The 27,318-nt window shown below is 42.8% G+C and overlaps 2 protein-coding genes across 4 annotated transcripts in view; one reads left to right on the plus strand and one right to left on the minus strand.

Moving 5' to 3' along the window:
• The window catches only part of LOC309564357 (uncharacterized protein), a 1,447,080-nt gene that overhangs the window by 228,647 nt on the left and 1,191,115 nt on the right, over positions 1-27,318 (minus strand). The window lies entirely within an intron of this gene.
• Positions 21,273-27,318, plus strand: part of LOC309562846 (uncharacterized protein) — a 359,272-nt gene continuing 353,226 nt past the window's right edge. Inside the window, exons 1-2 of one of the 3 annotated variants that reach the window (XM_082267162.1) lie at positions 21,273-21,417; positions 25,417-25,503. The gene's annotated coding sequence lies outside the window, so the exon portion shown is untranslated. The remainder of the gene's footprint in view (positions 21,418-25,416; positions 25,504-27,318) is intronic. The other 2 variants (XM_082267163.1, XR_014225643.1) reach the window with 2 other exon arrangements.

Raw genomic sequence — 27,318 nt, forward strand, 5'->3', positions numbered from 1 at the left:
TAAAAAAAATCGCAAAAAGCGTATTTTGATTGGTTTGCGCAAAAGTTATCGCGTTTACTAACAAAGGGAAAGATTTTTGTCATTTTTGGTGGTTTTTTTTTTTTAACGCGTAATGGCGGCGATCTGCGATTTTTTTTTTCGGTACTGCGACATTGCGGCGGACAGATCAGACCCTTGACTGACATTTTTGACACTTTTGGGGGTACCAGTGACATTACTGCAGTAATCAGTGCTATACATATGCACTGTTACTGCAAAAATGACACTGGCAGGGAAGGGGTTAACTTTATTGGACAGGGAGGGGTTAAGTGTGTCCTAGGGGCGTGATTCTAACTGTGTAGGGACATTCCTATTGGTGTAAAAGCAAAGATCAACCGTTCTACAAAGTAGAACGGACAGATCTTCACTTTTACACAGGGAGAACTGACAGGCAGCTTGTTTACACAAGCTGCTCTGTCTTTCTCCCTTCACAGGAGCGATCGCAGTGTGACCGGCGGACATCGAGTCCGCCGGTCACACGCACTGACTTGTCTGTGAACGAGCCGCGGCGGGCGCTCGCCCGCCCGCGATAGGCTCGCAAGTCAGTGACAGGCGAGTGACGTACCGATACGTCACTCTGCCTGGCCGGGGCTGACCGCCGCAGTATGTAGTCGTGCGGCGGTCGGCAACCGGTTAACGTTTTCTTCACGTGAAAAAGTAAGGAAAAAAAAAGGTTATGGCGCTGCCTGAATGAATAATTGGATGGTGGTATATATATATAGATGTGTATCACAAATAAATAAATAAAAGTCTTAGAGCCGGTTCACACTGAGGCAACACGACTCCTTACTATTTCGGGGGCGACTTGTGCATTGCCATGCACCACGACTTCGGAGCGACTTGCAGGGACTTCACATAATGGAAGTCTATGCAAGTCGCCCTGAGGTCGCCCCAAAGTAGTACAGGACCCTTTTTCTAAGTCGGAGCGACGTGTGTCGCTCCTATTAGAACGGGTCCTGTAGCAGTCAATGGACCGCGAGGGAGCGCGACTTGTCAGGGTGACAAGTCACGCTAGTGTGAACCGACTCTTATCCAAAAAGTTAAATATGGAATATAGAGTGATGATATGTGAGGGTACAAATAAATAAATACCAAGGCAATGTAAACAATATATGCAAGCAAACCAAGATAAAGTGACTAGTGCCGTAAAGTGTGAACACACTGGACTATAATAAATAGTGTTGAATACGAAGTGAGTATAAATATGTAAAAAAAGATGAAAAATAAATTGAGATGATTTAACAATAAATATCCAGTGAATGGGTGAGTGGATCAGAAAATATGGATCAATAAGAAGGTGACCCTGACAAGGACTAATATATGATCACAATAAATAAGGTGTCGATGTGCATAAAAATATAATAAAACGACAATGTGCATCAAATATATGGTGACTGTATGTTGGTGTTGAGAACAGTCCATATATAACATGCAACCCAGATGGTAGATCCTCAAATGGTGATGACAGTTGTGACCCTGTGGTGGGTATAGTGGTGGGGTGCTCGTGGTCCCTGAAGTAAGTAGCACTCTCACCAGAAACATCCACCCCACACAGGGGTATGTATATAAATAGAAAGCCTGACGAAGGAGCACGGATGCTCCGAATGCGTGCAACCCCAATCTATTCCCTACCAGGAAGTGACGTTGGTCAGACCGGAAGCAGGTAGTCGGAGCCTCGCTGAGAACCCTCCACCACCGTTCAATCCACGGACAATTTGCTGAACAACAGCTTTCCTACGGATATACCGGCACCCGGCCACCTTCCTTCACTACACCTTCCAAGGAGAAGAAGATAGATGATCCTGCCATACCCACCTTACCAGTTCATCCTTATCTCAGAGTAAGTTTCTATATTCATTATGTATCAATAAATTTATGCTACACTAAGCCTGCGCCGTTCTCTCCTGCTTTATATTCCTCAGAGCCCCTCCATGCTGGAGCTAGCAGGCGCCGAACGTGGCCCCCCCCCCTACCACCTATTGGAATACTTTCACGCTGCTCCACACCCCCCCTTTCTTCTTTATCCCCCCTCCCCATTTTGCCCCCCCCCCTCCTTACTTTGTACTACCTACCAATACTAGAGAGCGCCATGACATCACCCACATTCATGTATATACAGTGCCTTGCGAAAGTATTAGGCCCCCCCTTGAACTTTTCGACCTTTTGCCACATTTTAGGCTTCAAACATAAAGATATAAAACTGTAATTTTTTGTGAAGAATCAACAACAAGTGGGACACAATCATGAAGTGGAATGACATTTATTGGATATTTCAAACTTTGTTAACAAATAAAAAACTGAAAAATTGTGCGTGCAAAATTATTCAGCCCCTTTACTTTCAGTGCAGCAAACTCTCTCCAGAAGTTCAGTGAGGATCTCTGAATGATCCAATGTTGACCTAAATGACTAATGATGATAAATAGAATCCACCTGTGTGTAATCAAGTCTCCGTATAAATGCACCTGCACTGTGATAGTCTCAGAGGTCCGTTTAAAGCGCAGAGAGCATCATGAAGAACAAGGAACACACCAGGCAGGTCCGAGATACTGTTGTGGAGAAGTTTAAAGCCGGATTTGGATACAAAAAGATTTCCCAAGCTTTGAACATCTTAAGGAGCACTGTGCAAGCGATAATATTGAAATGGAAGGAGTATCAGACCACTGCAAATCTACGAAGACCTGGCCGTCCCTCTAAACTTTCAGCTCATACAAGGAAAAGACTGATCAGAGACGGAGCCAAGAGGCCCATGATCACTCTGGATGAACTGCAGAGATCTACAGCTGAGGTGGGAGACTCTGTCCATAGGACAACAATCAGACGTATACTGCACAAATCTGGCCTTTATGGAAGAGTGGCAAGAAGAAAGCCATTTCTTAAAGATATCCATAAAAAGTGTCCTTTAAAGTTTGCCACAAGCCACCTGGGAGACACCAAACGTGGAAGAAGGTGCTCTGGTCAGATGAAACCAAAATCAAACTTTTTGGCAACAATGCAAAACGTTATGTTTGGCGTAAAAGCAACACAGCTCATCACCCTGAACACACCATCCCCACTGTCAAACATGGTGGTGGCAGCATCATGGTTTGGGCCTGCTTTTCTTCAGCAGGGACAGGGAAGATGGTTAAAATTGATGGGAAGATGGATGGAGCCAAATACAGGACCATTCTGGAAGAAAACCTGATGGAGTCTGCAAAAGACCTGAGACTGGGACGGAGATTTGTCTTCCAACAAGACAATGATCCAAAACATAAAGCAAAATCTACAATGGAATGGTTCACAAAGAAACATATCCAGGTGTTCGAATGGCCAAGTCAAAGTCCAGACCTGAATCCAATCGAGAATCTGTGGAAAGAACTGAAAACTGTTGTTCACAAACGCTCTCCATCCAACCTCACTGAGCTCAAGCTGTTTTGCAAGGAGGAACGGGTAAAAATTTCAGTCTCTCGATGTGCAAAACTGATAGAGACATACCCCAAGCGACTTACAGCTGTAATCGCAGCAAAAGGTGGCGCTACAAAGTATTAACTTAAGGGGGCTAAATCATTTTGCACACCCAATTTTTCAGTTTTTTATTTGTTAAAGTTTGAAATATCCAATACATTTTGTTCCACTTCATGATTGTGTCCCACTTGTTGACTCTTCTTACAGTTTTATATCTTTTATGTTTGAAGCCTGAAATGTGGCAAAAGGTCAAAGTTCTATATTATATATTAATTATGTATTCCCATTTTATGTGTTATTATATATTCCTTCTATATTTATTATGTATTCCCATTTTATGGGTTTTATATATTCCGTCTATATTTATTATGTATTCCCATTTTATGTGTTTTATATAATCCTTCTATATTTAGTATGTATTCCTATTTTATGTGTTTTATATATTCCTTCTATATTATGTATTCCCATTTTATATATATTTATTATGTATTCCCATTTTATGTGTTTTATATAATCCTTCTATATTTATGTATTCCCATTTTATGTGTTTTATATAATCCTTCTATATTTATGTATTCCCATTTTATGTGTTATTATATATTTCTTCTATATTTATTATGTATTCCCATTTTATGTGTTTTATATAATCCTTCTGTATTTATTCTGTATTCCCATTTTATGGGTTTTATATAATCCTTCTATATTTATTATGTATTCCCATTTTATGTGTTTTATATAATCCTTCTATATTTATGTATTCCCATTTTATGTGTTATTATATATTTCTTCTATATTTATTATGTATTCCTATTTTATGTGTTTTATATAATCCTTCTATATTTATTATGTATTTCTATTTTATGTAGTGTTATATATTCCTTCTATATTTATTATGTATTCCCATTTTATGTGTTTTATATAATCCTTCTATATTTATGTATTCCCATTTTATGTGTTATTATATATTTCTTCTATATTTATTATGTATTCCTATTTTATGTGTTTTATATAATCCTTCTATATTTATTATGTATTTCTATTTTATGTAGTGTTATATATTCCTTCTATATTTATTATGTATTCCCATTTTATGTGTTTCATATATTCCTTCTATATTTATTATGTATTCCCATTTTATGGATTTTATATATTCCTTCTATATTTATTATGTATTCCCATTTTATGGATTTTATATATTCCTTCTATATTTATTATGTATTCCCATTTTATGGATTTTATATATTCCTTCTATATTTATTATGTATTCCCATTTTATGTGTTATTATATATTCCTTCTGTATTTATTATGTATTCCTATTTTATGTTTTTTATATAATCCTTCTATATTTATTAAGTATTCCCATTTTATGTGTTTTATATATTCCTTCTGTGTTTATTATGTATTCCCATTTTATGCGTTTTAATAATTCTTCTATATTTATTATGTATTCCCATTTTATGTGTTTTATATATTCCTTTTATATTTATTACGTATTCCCATTTTATGTGTTTTATATAATCCTTCTATATTTATTATGTATTTCTATTTTATTATGTGTTATTATATATTCCTTCTATATGTATTATGTATTCCCATTTTATGTGTTATTATATATTCCTTCTATATTTATTATGTATTCCCATTTTATGTGTTTTATATATTCCTTATATATTTATTATGTATTCCCATGGATAAAAGATTTCAACAATAGCAGCCTCCATAATTCTGCCCTGACAGATTTCCTTAAAGGGAAATGTAGAAAGCAGCAAAAACTGCCCTAACTGACCTCCACTCTGCAAAAATAAATCCACATAAAAATGTCGGATCAAATTCCCACAAACATTTAGATTTGAAATAATTAGCAGGAGACAGCATGACTCCTCATGTGGTGTTGATATTTGTCCCGTTCAGGCAGGTAAATATTTCACTGAATACATGTGATGTCAAATGTGCGATAAGAAAGACACGACTTGCAGGTGAAAGTTTACCTAAAACTTTTCTTAAAGCGTAACTTCACTTTTGTTGAGAAAAAAAAAAAAAAAACATTCCCCTCTGGGTGATCTCTGTACATTGCAGGGATTATAACAACCTTTGTTGCAGATTTCTACCTTTTTGTTATTCTGAATAAATCCCTGTTTGTCCCTCTGTGCTGAGTGAGTCTAATGGAAGTGGTTTCATAATTATCAATCCGCTGTGCAGCTGCAGAGCACTAGTGAGGAAAGCTGCAGGGCCTGCATCCCTTTGGACGTGTTCCTATTGGGAGTATCTCACCAAAAAATGAAATTTTTGTTGCAAGGGATGCCTGAAATCTGACATGCGTTTTACACGTGTGCGACTTGTCCTGCGACGTAGGACTGCAAAGTCGCATGACAAATTGTACTCTGTGATTTTCAATGAGTACTGTTCATATCTGTGCGACTTCTAGTCGCAACAACTTCAACGTTGTCCCTGCACTACTTTGGTGCGACTTTGATGCATTTTGAGGTCCATAGACATAAAGATTACACAAGCATTTCTTCAAGTCCAGTCAAAATTGCGGCAAAATTGCGCTATTTTTAGGTCGCACAAGTGTGAAAGGGGCCTAAGGCAGACTTCTGGGAAAATTGGGGAGTCAATCACACAAGTCTGGCATCCTCCTAGGTAGGTGCTAGTGAGAGAGTATAGTTTTTGGCTCTGTCTGCCTATCAGAGGAGCTGCAGGCAAATATATATTGCTTTCTGCCTACTAGAGAGCAGGATCTGTTAGTGAGGTCTGCTCAGTGTGCTCAGTATGCGATTCATTATGTCTGGAGAGTGTTTCACACTGGTCCAATAGGTAGGCATGTTGGACAGTGGGAGGAAACCTGACCAATGGATGCATAGGCTTTGGTACAGTCCTGGTGATTGGCAGGGGCTGGTCGCTTCAGTGCATTCTGGGATACTGTCTAAAAGCCAGGAGCACATGTGCTGCGGGGTCTTTGGCTGGAGAGCGGAGTTCCGGAGGGAGGGGGACAGGTGCCTCCTCCTTTATAGCAGTGGCATGTGGCCTCAGGAGGTTGTTCTGAGGGCCAGAGGAATGGAGCTGAACCCAGAACTCCAGGAGAGCTGACTGAGGGGGAGACACTGGAGACCCTAGAAAAAGAGTATCATGAGTACAGGGGCTCGTGTCAAGTGGACTGACCTGAGGGGAGCTACCCCCAAAGTAGGATAGTCAGTGAAGAAAAAGGATACTAAGGAGAGTGTCCTGAAGATAACCTTAGTTTATCAAGTCATCTTAGGAATGAGACTTAAAGCTAAATTCACCCCAGTGGCAAGGTGGATCAACAGCCTGGCTGTACCAAGAGATAGAAGTCCTCCAATAATGTGCATAGTTAATTCGGAGTACCCACTATGCCCTTCTCCCAACCCTAATTTATAATAAAACCCAAAAATAACTACATACCCCTGGACTGATTATTGGACGAGGTCAAAGAGGAAAAGAGAGACTGTGCAGGTCAAGGTTGCTAATGGTAACTCAGAGGGACCCGGAAGTGTGAAATCTGGCAGTCCTACAGGGGGCAGTGCTACACAAGCAAGAAATTATGTTTCTGGGTAGTGTTCAGTACACATTCTGTGTACAGAACAGCTCCAGGTAGCCATATTGCATTGCATTTTCAGAAAATTCCTGGACCAATGATGTACACAAAGAGGAAGAAAGGCTCATTACATTATTGGTCCAATAGGGCCACATGACCATATTTGGTCAATGTGAATGACCGAATAGGGCCATATTCCAATGATATTATGAGCATCCCCATACCTGGAGTCCCTCAACAATACCTCATTGGCCCAGGAAAAGCAGCTGACTTTTGGTTTCAGACCCAAACTTGTTCAAAACAGTAAAAGCTCATCCCTAATTTTAACACATAGTGGTTGCAATGTGTAAAAGTGGCCCCACTGCTTGTCCACACTCTTCATTGCTAGATAGATCTTCTTTTCTTTACAGTGTTAGGTAAGCTATTTCCATTGGTGAGTTTAAATCTTTGCATTCTTTAAGTTTCCAAAATTTGAGCTGGTTGTCTATTTATTTCTGGGTTAGTCGTAGCCAGGCTGTCGAAAAGGAGGGGGCAAGTGTATGCAGGTTGCCTACAGAATGTTCGTAAGGCAATTAGCTGGCCCATGCTAGAGAAGGGGTTAAAGTGGTTGTAAAGGCTCAAGGTTTTTTACCTTCATTCTTTGTAGAAGGTTCTTCCATGGGTGCTCTGGCTTTGGCAGTAGGCTGTATGGATGGACTCCGGCAACGGCAACATATTTCTTAGCATCCTGCTCACTTTCACTCCCTTTTCTTCTCTTCTGCACTCTAGAAAGGACCCTCGTCCCTTTTTATATAGCACAGGATCAGCAGGTCAGACCCAAGAAAGCCCACCAAAGAAGAACCAGGATACATATTAACATTAACCCTGCCGGCTGGGGCAGCTGAATACTCAACCCTTTTACACATTTAGGTCCATCGTTTGGTGTGTGTCAGCAACAATTTTAGTGTCTGTTACCTTTGGCTCCCTTTGCAGTCAATAGACTAATAAGTTGTTATTGCTTTTTCTTAATTTCATGTTTATTTATATTTTTTTAATTCCTTCTAAGTTAAAAAAAAAAACAGAGTTGAGGTTTAATTTTTAGGGTACATTTTTTGAGATTTATTTTATTTTGCTTTCCATTGCTAGGGCCTTTTTATTTTGGGGTGTAAAGCATACATTTGTAAAAGTGCCTCATAATGTTTCTGAACCTGGCTTGTCAAATTTCTGTTTTCTGCAGGTTAAATCCTTTGTGTCTCAAAGGTTTTGGCATATTTCTGTGCTTCTACAGCTGGACCTCACCTGCCTTCCACTGCTCTGTCACTGAAAAATATTTGTGGCTATTGTCTCCCAGATAACACTACCTTGTCTCTCCCTCTTACATTGCAGTCCTACCAATCTGCTTTGTGTACTGTCCAGCCACTGTGCAATGTTTGTGCATATTGTCTCTCAAATATTACACTGTAATGTTTATTTCAAGATAAAACCTACCTTATCTCTCTCTCCTACATTGTGTCCTCACAAAGCTGCTTATGTCGTGTCAGGCAGCCACTGAACAATATTTGTGGCTATTATCTTTCGGATTATACATGCTATTTTTTTTTTTTTGCAAGAGAACACATTCCTTTTGTCTTATTTCATTTGCTGTGTATGCATGTGCTTGCATATTGAGCTGATGCTCTGCAGACATGTATAAAGTTAGGGTGCACCTGTCTGGACAGGTATATGAAAGTTAACTATCAAATGAGAACAAGATTCTATTTATGATACACTATATTACCAAAAGTATTGGGACGCCTGCCTTTACACGCACATGAATTTTAATGCCATCCCAGTCTGTAGGATTCAATATTGAGTTGGCCCACCCTTTGCAGCTATAATAGCTTCAATTCTTCTGGGAAGGCTGTGCACAAGGTTTAGGGAATGTTTGATCATTCTTACAAAAGCGCATTTGTGAAGTCAGGCACTGATGTGGACGAGACGGCCTGGCTCACAGTCTGCGCTCTAATTCATCCCAAAGGTGTTCTATCAGGTTGAGGTCAGGACTCTGTGCAGGCCAGTCAAGTTCCTCCACCCCAAACTCGCTCATCCATGTCTTTATGGACCTTGTTTGTGCACTGGTGCATAGTCATGTTGGAACAGGAAAGGGCCATCCCCAAACTATTCCCACAAAGGTGGGAGCATGAAATTGTCCAAAATGTCTTGGTTTGGTATGCTGACACCTTAAGAGTTCCCTTCACTGGAACTAAGGGACCAAGCCCAACCCCTGAAAAACAACCGCACACCGCAGTTCCCTGTCCACCAAATAATTTGGACCAGTGCACAAATCACTTGCAAAACCTGGGGGCTCTTGTAAGAGGTGAGAGCTAGGGAGCATTTGGGAGAGGTGAGAGAGCTGGGGGGCATTTGTGAGAGGTGCACTCAGAAGAGGGGGTAGAGTGCAAATGAGTGCTTTGTTTTTTGCTGCAAGCCTTGCCTTGTGAATGTAGCATTTGGAGGGAGGGAGAGCCCATGTCCTGCTCCACCAGGAGCAGAGGCACCTCGTTCCCAGTAACAGAACGGGGTCCTACAGTACACCAAGTGCCGATCTCATACGTGCACTTGATTAACTCCTTTGCTCTATTGTACCATGCAGCTAGGTTTGGGAGGTCTCTGTACCATGGGTTCAGTCCTGAATGCTTTTGGAGAACTGGCTGCTAGCGAAGGGACCAAAATTCTGACCCCCCTGCTACCAGAGGACCTGTCACCCATGCCTGGTACCACTCCATGCTGCCTGACTGCTATTACATTAACACCAGTTCAAGGTTACTCGTAGCAACTACATTTCTTCCGCCACTCCTTTGCTAAGTCATCCCTTAGTGGTGGCCTTCTGTGCTTTCTTCTTTACCTCCTTATGCACTTACAGGCCCTCTTCCTCCATACACTGTGTACCACCATGCACCCCTTGATTAATAACTTCAGACCAAGCTTTTGAATGTTTAACAACTTTACTCATAATGCTGCAACAATACACTCCAAGTGCCTATGGTCCCTCTCTCTGACTATCTAGCCCTAGGCTGTCCAGTCATACCTTTCCAGGTAGTAGTCCATAACTAAAAGAGTCCTTTTACGGGAGATCCAATGAGGAGAGCTTAGCAGGTTGCTTGTGGTTCCATCTTTGCTGGTGGACTTCTTGCTTCTTTCCCATGTGGTCCCCTCTCTTCCCGGAGCCCAGCCTTCCCCCTTTTTATTTGCAGCACAGGGTGAGGGGAAAGGTGCAGAAAAACAGGAAAAACTGCAGAACCCACATTAACATTTTTCCATCTGGGCAGCCTAGAATCTACATCTACTAGCAGGATCATTACAGGGAGTGCAGAATTATTAGGCAAATGAGTATTTTGACCACATCATCCTCTTTATGCATGTTGTCTTACTCCAAGCTGTATAGGCTCGAAAGCCTACTACCAATTAAGCATATTAGGTGATGTGCATCTCTGTAATGAGAAGGGGTGTGGTCTAATGACATCAACACCCTATATCAGGTGTGCATAATTATTAGGCAACTTCCTTTCCTTGGGCAAAATGGGTCAAAAGAAGGACTTGACAGGCTCAGAAAAGTCAAAAATAGTGAGATATCTTGCAGAGGGATGCAGCACTCTTAAAATTGCAAAGCTTCTGAAGCGTGATCATCGAACAATCAAGCATTTCATTCAAAATAGTCAACAGGGTCGCAAGAAGCGTGTGGAAAAACCAAGGCGCAAAATAACAGCCCATGAACTGAGAAAAGTCAAGCGTGCAGCTGCCAAGATGCCACTTGCCACCAGTTTGGCCATATTTCAGAGCTGCAACATCACTGGAGTGCCCAAAAGCACAAGGTGTGCAATACTCAGAGACACGGCCAAGGTAAGAAAGGCTGAAAGACGACCACCACTGAACAAGACACACAAGCTGAAACGTCAAGACTGGGCCAAGAAATATCTCAAGACTGATTTTTCAAAGGTTTTATGGACTGATGAAATGAGAGTGAGTCTTGATGGGCCAGATGGATGGGCCCGTGGCTGGATTGGTAAAGGGCAGAGAACTCCAGTCCGACTCAGACGCCAGCAAGGTGGAGGTGGAGTACTGGTTTGGGCTGGTATCATCAAAGATGAGCTTGTGGGGCCTTTTCGGGTTGAGGATGGAGTCAAGCTCAACTCCCAGTCCTACTGCCAGTTTCTGGAAGACACCTTCTTCAAGCAGTGGTACAGGAAGAAGTCTGCATCCTTCAAGAAAAACATGATTTTCATGCAGGACAATGCTCCATCACAAGTACTCCACAGCGTGGCTGGCAAGAAAGGGTATAAAAGAAGAAAAGCTAATGACATGGCCTCCTTGTTCACCTGATCAGAACCCCATTGAGAACCTGTGGTCCATCATCAAATGTGAGATTTACAAGGAGGGAAAACAGTACACCTCTCTGAACAGTGTCTGGGAGGCTGTGGTTGCTGCTGCACACAATGTTGATGGTGAACAGATCAAAACACTGACAGAATCCATGGATGGCAGGCTTTTGAGTGTCCTTGCAAAGAAAGGTGGCTATATTGGTCACTGATTTGTTTTTGTTTTGTTTTTGAATGTCAGAAATGTATATTTGTGAATGTTGAGATGTTATATTGGTTTCACTGGTAAAAATAAATCATTGAAATGGGTATACTGTATATTTGATTTTTGTTAAGTTGCCTAATAATTATGCACAGTAACAGTCACCTGCACACACAGATATCCCCCTAAAATAGCTAAAACTAAAAACAAACTAAAAACTACTTCCAAAAATAGTCAGCTTTGATAGTAATGAGTTTTTTGGGTTCATTGAGAACATGGTTGTTGTTCAATAATAAAATTAATCCTCAAAAATACTCATTTGCCTAATAATTCTGCACTCCCTGTAGTAGGCACCTGCCTACATTTCAACACTTTCAGTATATGTAAACGTGCATGACATCCATATATTTTTGTGATTACATTTTAATTCAATGTTAATAAAAAATTAATTTTGTGAGATAGTTTAGGAGTTTGTACTAGTACTCATAAAGTCCCATGAGTTTTTTGCTTGTGTTCTAGGATTATGTATGACTTGGGTCAGCCTGGTGCAGGATCTGGTAATAATGGTGGTTGGTAAGGCAAGACTTCGCCTCACAGTGTGACCACAATTATTAAACAGAACCTGTGTCTAGTCACTATATTTACTGCACACATATGATATGCCACAGTCATTGTACCCACAAAATACTCCAAATTGCCCTACCACAATTGACACGCTGACAGATACATTCAGGTGCATCTAAAAAATAGATATCCTCAAAAAGGTAATTTGTTTTAGTAATCCAATTCAAAACGTGAAACTCATATATTATATAGATTAATTAAACACACAGTGATATATTTCTAGCTAGTGATGTCGCGAACATAAAATTCGCTGTTCGCGAACTGCGAACGCGAACATCGGCCAATCGACTTTAATAGGCAGGCGAATTTTAAAACCCACAGGGACTCTTTCTGGCCACAATAGTAATGGAAAAGTTGTTTCAAGGGGACTAACGCCTGGACTGTGGCATGCCGGAGAGGGATCACACAAAAAAAAGTTCTTAAAAATTGTAATTTTTTGATAGAGAGCCAATTATTGGAAAAATTAAAAAAAAAAATAAAAATAAAAAATTTCTTTGGATTTAGCATCTGGGGGGGTCTAAAAAGTGTACCTGTGAAGTTTCAGCGCTGTAGCATGTCCGGAACCAGAAAAAATTACGAATTAGGGTTAGGGCTAGGGTTAGGGTTAGAGTTATTTTTATGGCTAGGCTTAGAGGGTTAGGGTTAAGGTTAGAGGGTTAGGGTTAGGTTTAGTGTTAGGGGCTAGGGTTAGGGTTACGGTGAGATACTTAGGGTTAGAGTTAGTAGCCCTACCCCTACCCCTCTAACTCTAACCCTAAGCAATAAAAATAACCCTAACCTTAGCCCTGACCCTAACCCTAGCCCTAACCCTAACCCTAGCCCTAACCCTGATTCTATTTTTTTTTTCTGGTTCTGGACATGCTACAGAGCTGAAACTTCACAGGTACACTTTTTAGACCCCCCAGACAATAAATCCAAAGAAATTTTTTTTTTAAGTTTTCCAATAATTGGCTCTCTATCAAAAATGACAATTTTTAAGAACTTTTTTTGTGTGATTTAGTGTCTAGGGGGTCTAAAAAGTGTACTTGTGAAGTTTCAGCTCTGTAGCATGTCCAGAACCAGAAAAAAAGATAATTTTTCAGTAGAGCAGGGATGGTGGGAACCCATTTTACACCTATATGATCTTTTTTTCCTGGTTCTGGACATGCTGCAGAGCTGAAACTTCACAGGTACACCTTTTAGACCCCCCAAACAATAAATCCAAAGAAATTTTTTTTTTTAAGTTTTCCAATAATTGGCTCTCTATCAAAAATGACAATTTTTAAGAACTTTTTTTTGTGTGATTTAGTGTCTAGGGGGTCTAAAAAGTGTACCTGTGAAGTTTCAGCTCTGTAGCATGTCCAGAACCAGAAAAAAAAGATAATTTTTCAGTAGAGCAGGGATGGTGGGAACCCCTTTTTTTTCACATATATGATCTTTTTTTCTGGTTCTGGACATGCTACATATATATATATATATATATATATATTTAAAAAAATACTCAAATACCAGCCCTCAAAGGGGCTTTTGGGGACAATAGATATATATATCCAAAAAAAACCTCAAATACCAGCCCTAGGAAGGGCTTTTTGGGGTGCTGTCCTTACAGCAGGAGTGTACCAAGAACACTGGCTAACAAGACCGGGAACTGTCCCTAGCTATAACAACAGCAGCACCAGCACTTTCCCTTCTCTCAGTAACACAGAAATGATCTAAGATGGATGCTGCCCTTGCTTATTTATAGGAGGTGGGAGGGTGTGGGAGGGAGGTATGCTGATTGGCCTGGAATGTGTCTGCTGACTGTGATGTTCAGGGTCAAAGTTTGCCTCAATGATGATGTATAGGAGGCGGACCGAACATCGCATATGTTCGCCCACAGCGGCGAACGCGAACGTTCGAAGTTCGCCGGGAACCGTTCGCCGGCGAACCGTTCGGTACATCTCTATTTCTAGCATTTCTATCTTTAATTTTTATGATTATGGCTCACAGCTAGTGAAAACCCAGACTCCAGTATCTCAGAAAATTAGAACATTGTGAAAAAGTTCATTATTGTAGACTCATGGTGTCACAGTCTAATCACCTAATTAACTCAAAACACCTGTAAAGGTTTCCTAAGCCTTTATATGGTCTCTCAGTCGGGTTCAGTAGGTTACACAATCATGGGGAAGACTGCTGACTTGACAGTTGTCCAGAAGACTGTCACTGACACCCTCCACAGTCACAACAGGTCTTTGCTAAAGAAGCTGGCACTTCACAGAGTGCTGTATCCAAGCCTATTAACCACTTGCTGACTGCCTAACGTCTATCTACGTCGGCAGTCAGCCCCTCACAGGCACAGTGACATAGATCTACGTCGCTAGCCTGTGAGGCTCTAGGGAGCGGGCGCGCTCCCACTCGCTCACGGACCCCCCCCCCCGCCAGTGTCATTTTTACAGTAACAGTGCATATGTATAGCACTGATTACTGTAGTAATGTCACTGGTACCCCCAAAAGTGTAAAAAATGTCAGTCAAGGGTCCGATCTGTCCGCCGCAATGTCGTAGTCCCGCAAAAAAAAATCGCAGATCGCCACCATTACTCGTTAAAAAAAACAATAAGAATGACAAAAATCTTTTCCTCAGGCCCCTTTCACACTATGCGTCCGTCGGATGGATTCCGTTTTTCTCAGCGGGGGATCGAGCCGCCGATCCCCCGCTGAGCAGCAGGAGGACAGCTGTGTCTCCGCGCTGTGTGCAGAGACACAGCTGTCGTTCCCCATGCATCTCTATGGGGGAAATCGGATGGGAACGGACCGTCTGTCCGTTCTCATCCGATCCAATCCGCTGGACGGATGGAAAATAGGGTTTCCATCCGTCCAGATTTGTCGGATCAGGTCGGATGTCAGCAGCCATATCTAAACATGATCCAGAAGCGCAGGCGTTTTCTCTGTGCCAAGGCTCATTTAAAATGGACTGAGGCAAAGTGGAAAACTGTTCTGTGGTCAGACGAACCAAAATTTGAAGTTCTTTTTGGAAAACTGGGACGCCATGTCATCCGGACTAAAGAGGACAAGGACAACCCAAGTTATCAGCGCTGAGTTCTGAAGCCTGCATCTCTGATGGTATGGGGTTGCATGAGTGCGTGTGGCATGGGCAGCTTACACATCTGGAAAGGCACCATCAATGCTGAAAGGTATATCCAAGTGCTAGAACAACATATGCTCCCATCCAGACGTTGTCTCTTTCAGGGAAGACCTTGCATTTTCCAACATGACAATGCCAGACCACATACTGCATCAATTACAATATCATGGCTGCGTAGAAGAAGGATCCGGTACTGAAATGGCCAGCCTGCAGTCCAGACCTTTACCCATAGAAAACATTTGGTGCATCATAAAGAGGAAGATGCGACAAAGAAGACCTAAGACAGTTGAGCAACTAGAAACCTGTATTAGACAAGAATGGGACAACATTCCTATTCCTAAACTTGCTAGAAAAGAAGAGGGGATGCCACACAGTGGTAAACATGGCCTTTTCCCAACTTTTTTGAGATGTGTTGATGCCATGAAATTTAATATCAACTTATTTTTCCCTTAAAATTATACATTCAGTTTAAACATTTATATGTCATCTATGTTGTATTCTGAATAAAATATTGAAATTTGAAACTTCCACATCATTGCATTCTGTTTTTATTCACAAATTGTACAGTGTCCCAACTTTTTTGGAATCGGATTTGTAAAAAAAAAATCCCAATAAGTGTATATTGATTGGTTTGCGCAAAAGTTATCGCGTCTACAAACTGTGGGATAGGTTTATGGAATTTTTATTTATTTATTTTTTTACTAGGCGGCGATCAGCGATTTTTACCGGGACTGCAACATTGGGGCAGACAAATCTCACACTTTTTGGGGACCAGTGACACCAATACAGTGATCAGTGCTAAAAAAAAAAATGCAAGGAACATGCAAGGTGCTGGAACATTTGTTTTTAACACCTTTTAAACCGCCCGCCGCACATTTACTGTGGCAGGCAGCCTCTCTTACGCGAACTGACGTAGCCCTACGTCCAGTGCTGTATTTTGGCCTAGGCCAACAAGGCCCAGGCCTAGGGCAGCACTTTGCAGGGGGCAGCAAAAAAGCCACCCCCCTCCACCTGAGACTCTGTTGGCCACTAGTTGCTAGAACCGCCTCTCTCATCCCCCTCTCTCTTCCTCTATCACCCCCCCTCTCTCACTCTCCTCTCACACTCTCTCTCTCTCTCTCTCTCATCCCCTCACTCTCTCTCCCCTCTCTCTCTCTCATTCCCTCTCTCTCTCACCCCCCCCTCTCTCTCTCTCTCTCTCTCTCACCACCCCTCTCTCTCTCTCATCCCCCCTCTCTCTTTGATTCCCCCCTCTCTTTCATCCCCCCTCACCCAACCTCTCTCTCTCTCCCTCCCTCACCCACTCTCCCTCTCTCTCATACCCCCTCTCTTTCCCTCCCTCACCCACCCACCCACCCACCCCCCCCTCTCTCTCTCTCTCTCTCGCCCCCTCTCACCCCCCCCCCATGAGATCTCAGGGGTTCATGCTGGGACTTGTATTCCTTCAGTTTTGGATGGAGTCACATCTGTTAAAAAAGGAGTGGGGAAAATTGACATGGGGCTGGTGGGCGCCCAATTTTATTCTTGCCTAGGGCAGCACTAAACCTAGTTGCTAGTATAAAAAATAAAAATGACATAAATCTTTCCCATAGTTTGCAGACGCGATAACTTTTGCGCAATCCAATCAAAATACGCTTATTGCGATTGTTTTTTAATCAAAAATATGTAGCAGAATACAAATTGGCCTAAGAGGATGAAAAAATTTGATTTTTAAATTTTTTTGTTTTGGGGAATGTTATATAGCAGAATGTGGAAAATATTGTTTTATTTTTTCCAGAATTGTCGTTCTTTTTTTGTTTTTTTTATTGCGCAAAAAATAAAAATCTCACAGGTCATCAAATACCGCCAAAAGAAAGTTCTATTTGTGGGGAAAAAAGGGCATCAACTTTATTTGGGTACAGCGTCACACGACTGCACAGTTTACCGTTAAAATAACCTAGTGCCGAATCACAAAAAAAATAGCCTGGTCATTAACCACTTCCTTACCGAGTCATGTAAAATGACGTCGGCAAGGTGGTTGTCTAGATCCGGGCCGCCGTCATATGACGTCGGCCCGTTCTAGCTGCTACTGCGCGCCCCCGGCGGCGCGCAGCGGCGCGATCAGGGATGAGGCTCGTCCCTCGGACATAGCCCATCACTGATCAAGGTAAACAGCCAATAGAAATTGGCTGTTTACCACGTGATCGGCTGTGTCAATCACAGCCGATCACATGAGCGGCTCCAGCACGAGCCGCTCGTTCTCTCTGCAATGCGCGCCCCCGGGGGCGCGCAGAGCAGCGATCGGGGACGAGGCTCGTCCCTCGGACAGAGTCGATCCCCGATCTAGGTAAAGAGCCAATCAAATTGGCTCTTTACCACGTGACCGGCTGTGTCCAATCACAGCCGGTCACAAATGTCAACAGAGAACACGGTAACTAGCTGTCACCGTGTTCTCCTCCTCACACACTGATCCTGTGTGAGGAGGAGATTGTGGTAACAGCTAGTTACCTACTACAGTGCACCCCAAACACACTGATTGCCCCCCCCCCCCAATAAAGAGCACCTGTCACTAGCCCATCAAAGTACCCGAGTACCTGTCATCAGGTACTCAGATGACAGGTACTCGGGTACTCTGATGGGCTGGTGACAGGTATTCGGGTACTCTGATGACAGGTACTCGGGTACTCTGATGACGGATACTCTGATGACAGGTACTCGGGTACTCTGACGGGTACTCGGGTACTCTGATGACGGGTACTCGGGTACTCTGATGACAGGTACTCGGGTACTCTGATGACGGGTACTCGGGTACTCTGATGACAGGTACTCGGGTACTCTGATGACAGGTACTCGAGTACTCTGATGACGGGTACTCGGGTACTCTGATGACGGGTACTCGGGTACTCTGACAGGTACTCGGGTACTCTGATGACAGGTACTCGGGTACTCTGATGACGGGTACTCGGGTACTCTGATGACAGGTACTCGGGTACTCTGATGACGGGTACTCGGGTACTCTGATGACAGGTACTCGGGTACTTTGAGTACCTGTCAACGGAGTACCCGTCATCAGAGTACCTGAGTACCTGTCACCTACCCATCAGAGTACCCGAGTACCTTCCACCTGCTCATCAGAGTACCTGACGCCTGAAGTACCCAAGTACTTGCCGCCTGCTCATCAGTACCCATCACTACTCATCAGTACTCATCAGTACCTATCACGTATCAGTACTGATCATCAGTACCCATCAGTACAGTATCACCTATCACCTATCAGTCAGTGAGTACTACTCATCAGTACCTATCACCTGCCTGTCACCTGCCCATCAGAGTACCCGAGTACCTGTCACCTGCTCATCAGTACCAGAGTACCTGTCACCTGCCCAACAAAGTACCCGAGTACCTGTCACCCTTCATACAGCCACCATGTCCAAGTCCAAAAAGGTTTATATACGTCGTCCGTTTAAACCTAAATACCGGTGTTATGGTAGCAGATAGCTGCCATAACCCTGGTATTTTTTTAAACGGTGGACGGTTGGCTTTCCGATAAGGGTGGTCCCAGCGGCGGATTCGCCGTGGGATCACCCTTCCGGGATGGCGGAAGAGGCGCCCCCCCCCCTCCCGACGCGTTCCGGTCCTTTTCCCCGCTTACCGGACCCGCCGGCAGCGGGGAAAACGATCCGGTCCCGAATCCTCACAGACAGGATGTCGAGTGAGGGCAAGCTTGCCCTCACTTGACTCTATGGTCTTGGAGGACCGGAGCTACGGAAAATGTTGTTGCCTAGCAACCAGTTTAAAGGTCCTTTTTTTTTTTTTTTTCATTTTATATTATAATTATTATTTTTTTTTTTTTTTTTTTCTATCTTTTAGTGTACTTGTGAGATCTGAGGACTTTTTGACCCCAGATCTCACAAAAAAGAGGTCCTGTCGTGCCTATTTCTATTACGAGGAATATTTACATTTCTTTTAATAAAAATAAAAATGATCAATTTTTTTTTTTTTTTTTAAACGGTGTAAAAATAAAAAATAATAAATAAAATAAATAGTAAAAAAAAAAAAAAAAAAAAATTAAAGCGCCCTGTCCCCGTTAGCTCGCGCGCAGAAGCGAATGCATACAGAAACCCCGCCCACATATGTAAACGGTGTTCAAACCACACATGTGAGGTATCGCCGCGATCGTTAGAGCAAGGGGAATAATTTGAGCCCTAGACCTCCTCTGTAACTCAAAGATGGCAACCTGTAGAAATTTTTAAATTGTCGCCTATGGGGATTTTTAAGTACCAAAGTTTGTCACCATTCCGTGAGCGTGCGCAATTTTGAAACATGACATGTTGGGTATCTATTTACTCGGCGTAACATTATCTTTCACATTATGGAAAAAAATTGGGCTAACTTTACTGGTTTCTTATTTTTTAATTAAAAAAAAGTGAATTTTTTCCAAAAAAACTGCGTTTGGAAGACCGCTACGCAAATACGGTGTGATAAAAAATAGTGCAATAATCTCCATTTTATTCTCTAGGGTCTCTGCTAAAAAAAAATATATAATGTTTGGGGGTTCTAAGCAGTTTTCTAGCAAAACAACTGATTTTAGCTTGTAAACACCAAATGTCAAAAATAGGCCTAGGCAAGTGGCTAGGATGCATGATGATGCTCCTTGGATGTTCGGCCCCTCTATATGGCTAGGCTGTGAAAAAGTCTCACACATGTGGTATTGCCATACTCAGGAGGAGTGGCAGAATGTATTTTGGGGTGTCATTTTTGCTGTGTACATGCTATGTGTTAGGAATATCCTATAAATTGACAACTTTGTGTAAAAAAAAAAAGTTTTCATTTTTTTCCCACATTTTCCAAAAACCTGTGGAAAAAAATGATATGTTCAAACGACCCATAATGCCTCATAGAATATACGTTGGAGTGTTTGCTTTCCAAAATGGGGTCATTTTGTGGACTTTTCCATTGTATTGGTGCTCTAGGGCCTTGAAAAGTGTGATAGGTAGTAAGAAAGTTTTATGTGTATTTATGCTCCTAGAACGCCTGAATGTGCTTCTTGGACGTGGAGTCTCTTTTTGTGGCCAGGCTGTGTAAAAGTCTCACACATGTGGTATCGCCATACTCGGAAGGAGTAGCAGAATGTATTTTTGGGTGTAATTTTTGCTGTGTACATGCTATGTGTTAGAAATAGCTTATAAATTGACAACTTTGTGGGAAAAAAAAGAAAAAAAAAATTTTTTCTTCATTTTCCCAAGAATTGTGGGAAAAAATTACAACTTCAAAAAACTCACCATGCCTCTTACTAAATACCTTGGACTGTCTACTTTACAAAAAGGGGTCATTTGGGGGGTATTTGTACTGTCCTGACATTTCAGGGCCTCAAGAAAGGAGATAGGCAGTCAGTACATCTGGTGTGATCAATTTTCAGTAATTGGTACCATAGCTTCTAGACTCAATAACTTTCACACAGACTAAATAATATACACTAATTTGGGTTAATTTTACCAGAGACATGTAGCAGTATACATTTTGGCCCAAATGTATGAAGAAAAATTTATTTTTTGCAAAATTTCATAATTGAAACTAAAAAAAAGTGTTTTTTTTTCAAAATTTTTGCTCTTTTTTTGCATATATCACGAAAAAAAAACCCCCCAGTTGTGATCAAATACCACCAAAAGAAAGCTCTATTTGTGTGAAAAAAATGATAAAAATTTTGTTTGGTTATAGTGTAGCATGACTGAGCAATTGTCATTCAAAGTGTGAGAGTGCTGAAAGCTGAAAATTGGTCTGGGCAGGAAGGGTGTCTAACTGCTCTGTATGGAAGCGGTTAAGGGGGCAAATCCTACCGGTCCAGAAGTGGTTCATCTATTTTAGATTATAATTGTCTAAATAGCAGATCATGAGATATTTGGCTTTTTGGGTGCTGATATTTGTCACACCTGGAGGCTAGCAGGTAAATATTTTAGTAAATACGTGTGCTATCATTTATGTGTTACCAAGAATGATGTGACTTTTACCTTAAACTTTAATTCAAATTCCTGTGTACTCAACTTGTTTGTCTTTCATTATATAAGCCAACCCCATTCTTTGTAGAGTAGACCTTCACTGAAGTCTTCCAGCTGACTACATTCTCAGCACCAACTGAACCACCCGGTAAGTATATGCTGGAATATCATTGTTATATTATTAATCCTATTATAATTATTTATAAGGAAAGAAACCTTGGCATTCATCTTTTAGTTAAAGTTTAAAGGGTAAGTTCACCTTTGGGATGTTCACCAATGTGACATACCCCGCTGTGACCTTTACCCACTTCCCACCCAAGGATGTACCCATACGTCCTTGGGTTCCAGTGATTATAACGGGATGATGCCTGCACCCACAACCTGGTACCGTTAGTTTCAGCTGACAATTCCATACAAATCGGAAGCTAATTAGCCACTTGATCACTTCAGAAGGGGGTCTACCCGAGACAGAGAGAGAGGAACTGACCTCGTTCCCCTCTCTCTGTAAACCTGGAAAGTGGGAGCGAAGAGTGTTCATCACTTCCGGTTCCGCCCCTTTGTTTACCTGGCCATCAGCAGCCGGGGAAGCAGCCGATCGGACCAATCTCAGCTCTAATCGGTTGCATGGGGGGCGAGAGGAGAGATTTGGGGTCTAATACACCCCAAATCTCTCCATAAGGAGAACCTGTCATGGCCCATGCTATCACAAGGCATGTTGTTCATCCCTTGTGATAGCAATAAAGTTTGTACAAAAAAAAATTTAAAACATTTTTTGTATAAAATAAATAAATAAAAAAAAATAAAAATTTAAAGCGCCCCAGTCCCACCATGCTTACGAGCAGATGCGAACGCATACGTTACTCCCGCACGCATATGTAAACAGTGATCACACCACGCAAGTGATGTATTGTCGCGAACGTCAGAGCAGGAGCAATAATTCTAGCACCGGACCTCCTGTGCAACTCTAAACTGGTAATTTGTAAAGGCGTTTAAAGCGTCACCTATGGAGAATTTCAAGCACCGTAGTTTGCTGCTATTCCACGGGCAGACGCAATTTTAAAGCATGACATGTTAGGTATCTTTTTACGTACATAACATCATCTTTCACATTATACAAAAAAATTGGGCTAACTTTACTGTTTTATTCTTTGTTTGTTTTTTAATTCATGAATGTGTTTTTTTTTCCATTTTATTCTAAAGGGTCTCTGCTAAAAAAAAAAAAAAACCATATATATATATATATATATATATATATATATATATATATATATATATAAACAAAGTAGATTTTTAGATGTAGGAGCGAAGTGTCAGAATAGGCTTGGGAAGGAGGTGATTAGGGGGATGAGGGGGGTGGGATCAGTGGCAGTGGTGGTGATGGTGAGGGGGATAGGATTAGTGGCAGCGGTGGTGGTGCTGAGGGGGGTAGAATCGGCAGTGGTGGTAATGGTGAGGGGGATAGGATGAGTGGCAGCGGTGGTGGTGCTGAGGGGGGTAGAATCAGCAGTGGTGGTAATGGTGAGGGGGATAGGATGAGTGGCAGTGGTGGTGGTGCTGAGGGGGGTAGGATGAGTGGCAGCGGTGGTGGTGGTGCTGAGGGGGGTAGGATGAGTGGCAGCAGTGGTGGTGCTGAGGGGGGTAGGATGAGTGGCAGCGGTGGTGGTGGTGCTGAGGGGGGTAGGATGAGTGGCAGCAGTGGTGGTGCTGAGGGGGGTAGGATGAGTGGCAGCGGTGGTGGTGGTGCTGAGGGGGGTAGGATGAGTGGCAGCGGTGGTGGTGCTGAGGGGGGTAGGATGAGTGGCAGCGGTGGTGGTGGTGCTGAGGGGGGTAGGATGAGTGGCAGCGGTGGTGGTGGTGCTGAGGGGGGTAGGATGAGTGGCAGCGGTGGTGGTGCTGAGGGGGGTAGGATGAGTGGCAGCGGTGGTGGTGGTGCTGAGGGGGGTAGGATGAGTGGCAGCGGTGGTGGTGGTGCTGAGGGGGGTAGGATGAGTGGCAGCGGTGGTGGTGGTGCTGAGGGGGGTAGGATGAGTGGCAGCGGTGGAAGTGGTGGAGGGGGTGGGATTAGTGGCAGCGGTGCAGGGCTTTGTCTATACAGCCACATCACTCATTCACAGATTCCTCTGAATGAATGAATATCAAGTACTGTCTGCCACTGTGGCAGACAGGCTTGTAGTTTCAAGTAGTGATGGGCTGAACACCCCCCCGGTTCGGTTCGCACCAGAACATCTCAGGGGAAAAGTTCTAGCGAACATACGAACTCTATTAAAGTCTATGGGACACAAACATGAAAAAACAAAAGTCCTCATTTTAAAGGCTTATATGCAAGTTATTGCCCTAAAAAGTGTATGGGGACCCGGGTACTGCACTGGGGGACATACCATAATGCAATTTTTTTTTTTTTAAGTGCCGATTCACACTGATGCGGCTGCGGCGATCGCATGTAATGTCGGAGCGCACTGCTCCTTCATTACATGCGATCGGCTGTGCGGTGCGAGTTTAGCCATACTCTTTGTATGGCTGAAATTCGCACCGCACCCGCAGCAAAGACGCACAGGACCCTTTTTTGCGATTCGGCACTGCGTTGTTTAGCTGACAATTGCGCCGTTGTGCGACGCCGTACCCAAATAAAATTTCCTTTTTTTTCCCCACAAATGGAGCTTTCTTTTGGTGGTATTTGATCACCTCTGCCGTTATTCCTTTTTGCGCTATAAACAAGAAAATAAAAGCGTCAATTTTGAAAAAACACCAATATTTTCTACTTTCTGCTATAAGACATTCCCAATAAAAACATTTAAAAAATCTAAATTTTTTATCAGTTTAGGCCAATTTGTTTTCTGCTACATATTATTGGTAAAAAAATCCCAAACAGCAGATAATAATTGGTTTGAGCAAAAGCTATAGCGTTTACAAACTACGGGATAGATTTGTAAACTTTTTATTTTTTACATTTTTTTTTAAATAGTAATGGCGGTGATCAGCGATTTTTATCGGGACTGCAACAAATCTGACTCTAACTGACACTTTTAGGGGACCAGTGACATTAATCACTTACCGCAAAACACCGTACATGTACGTCGGCTGCATGTAAGTCGTTGTACCGGGATGTTGCCTCTAGCTAGAGGCATCATCCCGGTACCATTTTTTAGAGCCGGCGGTCGGCTTTCCGGCGGTAATGACCAATGCGGCTCGGGAGCGGCTCGATTGTTACCCCGGCGTGATCACCGCCTCTCCTCCCCTGGCCCGACTCCCGCTGTGTCCGAATACAAGCCTCTAGGTCTACGTCGCTAGACCAGAGAAAGCCACTCTGCCGCAGTAGGCTCAATGTGAGCGGTCGGCAAGTGGTTAAGACAGTGATCAGCGCTAAATAATATGCAATGTTACTGTATAAATGACACTGGCAGGGGAGGGGTTAATACTGGGGGTGATCAAGGGGTTAAATGTGTTCCCTAGATGTGCTTACTAACTGTGTGGGGGGCAGATAGAACAGAGGCAGAGAGATATCAGTGATTCAGCTTAGCTGAGACACACGATCTTTCCCTGCCTCTCTGACAGGAGAGCTGTCTTACATTGTTTACATACCAGATGGCTCGCCTGTCAGTTTTGCCGAAAATCGCGGGAGGCCAGCGGCGATCGAGCCTGCTCCTCCCGCGGTCTGTCTCCTGCTGTGTCTAATCACAGCGGGAGCATGATTCTGGCGGTGCGCTCGTGCCGACAAAACCGCCTGCATATAATCATGTAGATCTACGTGATTATGCACAGCCGAGCCGCCCTGCCGCAGTAAATCTGCGTGCAGCGGTTGGCAAGTGGTTAAACTTGCTCACAGCTGTAATGTATTGTCAGGTCCCCCCCCCCCAGTTCATACCAGACCCTTCTGGTCTAATATGGATTTTAAGGGGAATCCCACGCCAAAAAAAAAACGGTGTGGCCCCCCCCCAAAATCCATACCAGACCCTTATCCGCGCAAGCACTCTGGCATGACAGGAAAGAAGAGAGGACGAGTGATCGCCCCCCCCCCCCGAACCATACCAGGCCACATGCCCTCAACATGGGGGGGGCGGGTGCTTTGGGGCAGGGGGGCCTCATGTTATTTTCGAGTCATATTTTTAATTTGTCTTCTTTTTTTTCTATTAATCCAAATTATCCACAGAGTCCAAAGATGTTCACCTTGAAGAAACCCCTGTTACTCCTTATTTTTCTTGGGATCATCTCCTTATCTCTCTGTAAACAAGAGTAAGTATGTATAAGACTTTTTAAATGAAAGTATAGACTATTAAGGCCTATCTCTGGGCAAACAGCTAAACATAGAGGTGAAATACATATATCAACGTTTTACCTACCTAATAATATTTATGTCTGTTTATTCAGTCCTGGGATTTGCACAGGTCTGCCACACACAGTCCACAACCTAAAAAATGACCAGTAGAGTTAAGTGTGATGATGTCAGCAGGGGAGGAGTTTGGTTAGGTGTACAGGTGTGGTGGTGGGAGTGGTGGGTGCAGGAACTGTGTTCAGAGTAGGAGGATGTGCAGGTGCGGTATTGAGGGGGGGGGGGGGGAGGGCAGTGTTAAAAAATAGGGGTGACCCATGGCACCTTCCCATACACAGAGAGCAACATGTGGCTGGAGTACTGACTTGTCTGTTTTTGCTTAGCCCTGCAGCACATCTCAGTACCTCTCCAGCTTCTTCTGCAGCCACTGGTTCCTCATTACAGGTGCATGACAATTACAAACTATCAATACGATCTCATTGCATGACCGTGCATTTTACCACAATGTGTTGCTACACATTACGTCCCTTAGTGCAATGTAATGCCATTCATTTAAAGCAGGGTTTCTCAACCAGGGTTCCATGGAATTCTAGGGTTCCTCCTGAGGTTGCTAGGGGGTTCCTTGAGCAATGGGCAATTTCTGCCTCTCAAATAAGTTCCCAATGACACCATTGTTCCTTTTAGCTATCTGTAAGGGGGTAAATCTTCCCAATGATGACAAGAGTAAGGAGCATTCTTCCCACTGACGGTCACACTAATGTGTCATGAGTTGTAGAGTTAATTTTTAGCAGGGGTTCCCTGAGACCAGAAACTTATATCAAGGGTTTGAAAAGGTTGAGAAATGCTGATTTAAAGGGTAGCAAAAATCACCTTGCATTGCAGCATAGTGTTTACTGTCTAAGAATGGTGCATGCAATTAAGTCCATTGCCCAATCTTTGTGCTGCAAAGCATATCCGTCGGAAGGCACCGTATCTTACACCGCATCTCACCAATGACAGGGTGTGATCCGACCCTTATGGAGAAGAGCCATGGCAGCAGTCCCCATTCAGAGTCCTGTAGCCAGGGGTAAAAAAAAAAAAAAAAAAAACGCTATCTGAAAGTAGAAAGGTCAATTACAAAATAGATGTGATATTAGAATCCATACATTTGGCTATGATGGGTATCATACAATAATTAAGATAGAGACAAATAATCTTAGAAGTGTACAAGGGGAGAGTGAAGTCGCTGATGTGAGAGATTAACCTGGAATGTTAAAAAGGATATCAGGGAACTGGAGAAAGTGCAGAGAAGGGCAACAAACTGATAAGAGGCATGGAGGAGCTCAGCTATGAGAAAAAATTAGAGGAACTGAATTTATTCTCTCTTGAGAAGTGGAGATTAAGGGGGGATATGATCAACATGTATAAATACATAAGGGTCCATATAGTGAACTTGGTGTTGAGTTATTCACTTTAAGGTCAACACAGAGGACAAGGGGGCACTCTTTACGTCTAGAGGAAAAGAGATTTCGTCTCCAAATACAGAAAGGTTTCTTCACCATAAGAGCTGGTAAAATGTGGAATAGACTCCCTCCAAGGGTGGTTCTGGCCAGCTCACTAGATTGCTTTAAAAAAGTCCTGGATTCTTTCCCAGGTGTACATAATATAAATGGGTACTAATATTTATTGGTAAAGTTGATTCAGGAAATATCCAATTGCCTCTCGGGGGATCAGGAAGGATTTTTTCTCCTTCTGATGTAGCAAATTGGAACATGCTTTGCTTTGGTTCGCCTTCCTCTGGAT

The sequence above is a fragment of the Pelophylax lessonae genome (genome assembly GCF_965119305.1).
Source record: "Pelophylax lessonae genome assembly, chromosome: 9".
Taxonomy (NCBI): domain Eukaryota; kingdom Metazoa; phylum Chordata; class Amphibia; order Anura; family Ranidae; genus Pelophylax; species Pelophylax lessonae.